We start from the raw sequence: 4,192 nt of genomic DNA, 5'->3' as shown, positions 1-4,192 counted from the left end.
TTGAGCTTTAAGCCAAACTTTTCACTCTCCTCTTTCACTTTCATCAAGAGGCTTTTTAGTTCCTCTTCACTTTCTGCCATAAGGGTGGTGTCATCTGCATATCTGAGGTTATTGATATTTCTCCCGGCAATCTTGATGCCAGCTTGTGCTTCTTCCAGCCCAGCGTTTCTCATGATGTACTCTGCATATAAGTTAAATAAGCAGGGTGACAGTATACAGCCTTGACGCACTCCTTTTCCTATTTGGAACCAGTCTGTTGTTCCATGTCCAGTTCAAACTGTTGCTTCCTGACCTGCATACAGGTTTCTCAAGAGGCAGGTCAGGTAGTCTGGTATTCCCATCTCTTTCAGAATTTTCCACAGTTGATTGTGATGCACACAGTCAAAGGCTTTGGCATAGTCAATAAAGCAGAAAGTCCCTTCCTAAATCTTAAGTCTCCATCAACAGTATGTTTGAATGGTATATTGTTCCCTAATAAGAATATAATTTATACTATCAATCCCCTAATATTGGTTTCAGTATTCTAAATAAGACTATGATTTCAAACACCTTTGCACCTCTCTATCATTATTTCCTTGGGATCGATGTAAGGTTGCACCAACTTAAACCCAGCTTACCCTCTAGGAAAGTTGGATCAGTCTCCATTCTAACGTCTATGCCAGTGGGCCTCTTTCCCTGAATTCACTTTAATACCTGGAATTCTTATTTTTTAACCCATTGCCAACATAGTATAAAAATATATTTCATTGTAGTTTTAGTTTTCATTGTTCCTAGTTGAACACTTTGATGTCTGAGCATCTGTAGTTCTTCCTTTGGAAGTTGCCTGCTCCGGAAGAGAACATGTCACAGACCAATCACACCAAACCTTTGTGAGCTTAGTAGAGGCTATGAAAGAATTGCTGTAGTGAGGACTCTAAAGCACTTTGACATTAGACAGTGTCTTGGCAGGTCACGGAAGCACTGCTCATTTCTCCAAAGGTATACAGATAGCCAACAAGCACATGCAAAGATACCCAACATCACTAATCATTAGGGAAATTGAAACCTCAGTAAAATACCCCTTCACACCCATTATGCTAGCCACTATAAAATATATGTATATATATCTATATCTATATATATATATAGAAGATCACAAGTGTTGGCAAGGATGTGAAGAGATTGCACACTATTGGCGAGAATGTAAAATGAGGCAGGCACTATGGAAATTAATATGGCATTTTCAAAAAACTAAAAATAGAACTACCAGGGACTTCCCTGGTAGTCCAGTGGTTGGGACCCTGCAGTTCCGCTGTAAGGGGGCAGGAGTTCAATTTCTGGTGGGGAAACTAAGATGTAGCCAAAAAAGAGATATAGTCATTTTATTATCTGCTATATTCCTGATGACCAGAGCAGTTCCTCCATAAAATAAGAGGCACTCCACAAATATTTGTTTTCTTCCTATGTTCAGTTACTCGATCACGTCCGACCCTTTGTGACCCCATGGACTTTAGCTCGCCAGGCTCTTCTGTCCATGGGATTCTCCAGGTAAGAATACTGGAGTGGGTTGCCATTTCCTCCTCCATCACTGCCTGAATGCATATTAATTACTTCACTATAACATCAGTTGGGCTTCCCAGGCGGCACTTGCAGTAAAGAATCCACCTGCCAATGTGGGAGACCCAGGTTCAATCCCTGGTCAGGAAGATCCCCTGGAGAAGGAAATGGCACCCCACTCTAATATTCTTGCCTGGAGAATCCCATGGACAGAGGAGCCTGGCGGGCTACAGTCCATTGGGCCACACAGAGTAGGACACGACTGAGTGACGGAGCACAAAGCATAGGGACAGCAAACACGACTGATTTGTCATGGATCTTGGGATGTTTGGGACCTTTCTGCAATGACCAATGAATTCAGTTTTAATTCTCATAATGCCATTGGGAGCAGAGTGTGTTTAGTTGACAGCCCCATGTTTACATTTCAGGATCATCAGGGCACTGCTCAAAGAGATCTCTTCATCTCTTTTCTGCAGGGCAGACGTGAAGCCACTCCTCATGACTCAAATGTTGCTGCCTGTCAGCTTTCCCTGATCCTGGGTTCTCCTGGAAGCTTGAAGAGAATTCTGTTGTGGAATCACAGCACCATGCGTGTTTGCTTCCCTCTCCTCCTTTTCCTCCCCTTCCTCTTCCTTCCTTCCTCAGCTGTGAGCTCTGAGGACCAGCCATGCATCTTACTCTTCCCTCTGTCCCCAGACCAACACAGTGACAGCCTGAGTAGGTGCTCAGCAGATGCAGTAAAAAGTAAACAGCATTTCTCCAGTGAGATCCAGAGAATACTCCGAAAGAGAAACTCCTGGCCTGGGAAACAAATATGTATAGATAAAACGGCATTTGAATCCTCCATGAAATTCCTAGACAGCCAAGACAAAGGGTTTGGTTTTGCTTTTACTGCTAATACCCTTAGCTACAACATGTATGCCTCATGGTTTCAACGGCAACGTAATAAACACATTTGGTATGTTTTTGTATGATGCCATGAAATCTTTTGCCTTCTTTCCAAAAGTATGGAAAGTACAGCAAAGCCTCATTCTACTGAAAATGGGCACGTTGTTCACGGTGTCCATAAACTGTTAATGTGGCTATATTGAGAATACAGGTTCTGCTTCTATTACTGTAATTTTATTGCAGCGGTGACAATGGGATCTGTTAACATATCACAAGCCTCTTCAATATTAGAAAAGATGAGGAATAAACAGCAATGTACTCGCTATATTTAACTTCTAGGGTCCTAAAGCAAATTGCTTGAGAAAACTGGATCCCCAAGATTACCAATTTGAATCTGGAATTTGGAAGTGTGTCGGTATTCCATTGGAGATCAAAGAAGCTGAACCGAAAGAATTGTGACCTGACCAACATGACAGCTGTGGACCGGGCAACACTTCCTTTTGAAAGGGCTCTCTTAGCTTGGCAATTATGACTTTGGTGGAACTAAGGTGACTGACAGTGAAAAGAATTGGGACGTGAAATTCCTGAAAAAATAATTGACGATTTTGTTTACGTTCCACACCTTTACACTTTGTGCAGGAAAAAAAAGAAAGGACAGCGGTGTGGGAAGGACTACATGTAAACTGCCACTAAATCAGTTGTTCTTGGGCAATTCTCTTTACCTAGATTACCTCTTATATAAAAACGCAGTGTGTGTGTGTGCTCATTTGCTCAGTTGTGTCTGATTCTTAGCAACCCCAGGAGCCCCCCAGGCTCCTCTGTCTGTGGAATTCTCCAGGCAAGAATACTGGAGTGGGTTGCCATGCTCTTCTCCAGGGCCTCTTCCCAAACCAGGACTTGAACCCACATCTCTTGCATCTCCTGCATTGGCACGAGGGTTCTTTACCACTGAGCCACCTGGGAAGCCCAATAAAAATGCAGGTAGGCGGGCTAATCTGGATGTTACAGACTGACACCCTGCAGCCCCCAGGGCTGCGGGGGTGACTCATTTGGCCTGCAGGGGTGTATTTGTCATAATAACAACTGCCTCTTCACACCCCCACTTCTCTACCCAGTACTGCCTCATACCTGGCCCACTGCATGCATTCACGATGCTCTCTGCCCCTATAAGTGTCAGCAACTGTCATCTCTGGACTAAACACATGGGATGCTGGAGAAAGAGGTGTCTATGCTATATATGAAGCAAAAAGCTGGATTTGTTGTTTGTGAGGGCAGGAGGACAGAGAATTAGATAGTTGGATGGCATCAGTGACTCAATGGACATGAGTCTGAGCAAACTCTAGGAGATGATGAAGGACAGGGAAGCCTGGTCTGCTGCAGTCCATGGGGTCGCAAAGAGTCAGACACGACTGAGCAACTGAACAACGACAAAACACAGTAAACTATGGATTTCTTAGTGAGTGTCTGGGAAGCGTGAGGCTGGGGATTAGTGGACTCTTAACAGTGGGAGTATTCAGGCACTAAGTGACCTTTAGCAAAGGAAGCCAGGTCACTGGAACAAGGCTGTCCCTGATTGGCTCGCCCTCAGAAGCATGTGTACTGACCAGAGGAGGCTGTCAGTGATGAATTGGGACAGCTTTAAAACCTGTTCCCCTGCTACTTGTTCCAGGGGCCAAAGAACGAGGAGTCTTTTCCTGAACTCCTCTCAGTAGGACCCCTTTGGGATTTAAACATCAAATAATCCAGCTCAGAGATCTGCAAAATTTGT

At 44.0% G+C, this 4,192-nt stretch overlaps 1 non-coding gene across 1 annotated transcript; it reads left to right on the top strand.

Moving 5' to 3' along the window:
- Positions 1-2,559: 2,559 nt before the first annotated feature.
- LOC128067130 (small nucleolar RNA SNORA1) lies at positions 2,560-2,694 on the top strand. The gene has a single exon (XR_008201337.1). It is a non-coding gene; the product is annotated as a small nucleolar RNA SNORA1 (small nucleolar RNA).
- Positions 2,695-4,192: the final 1,498 nt, after the last annotated feature.

Source organism: Budorcas taxicolor, chromosome 21 (assembly GCF_023091745.1).
Source record: "Budorcas taxicolor isolate Tak-1 chromosome 21, Takin1.1, whole genome shotgun sequence".
NCBI classification, from domain to species: Eukaryota; Metazoa; Chordata; class Mammalia; order Artiodactyla; family Bovidae; genus Budorcas; species Budorcas taxicolor.
The sequence above is the reverse complement of the archived record's forward strand: the minus strand, read 5'-3'. Positions and strand labels throughout refer to the sequence as shown.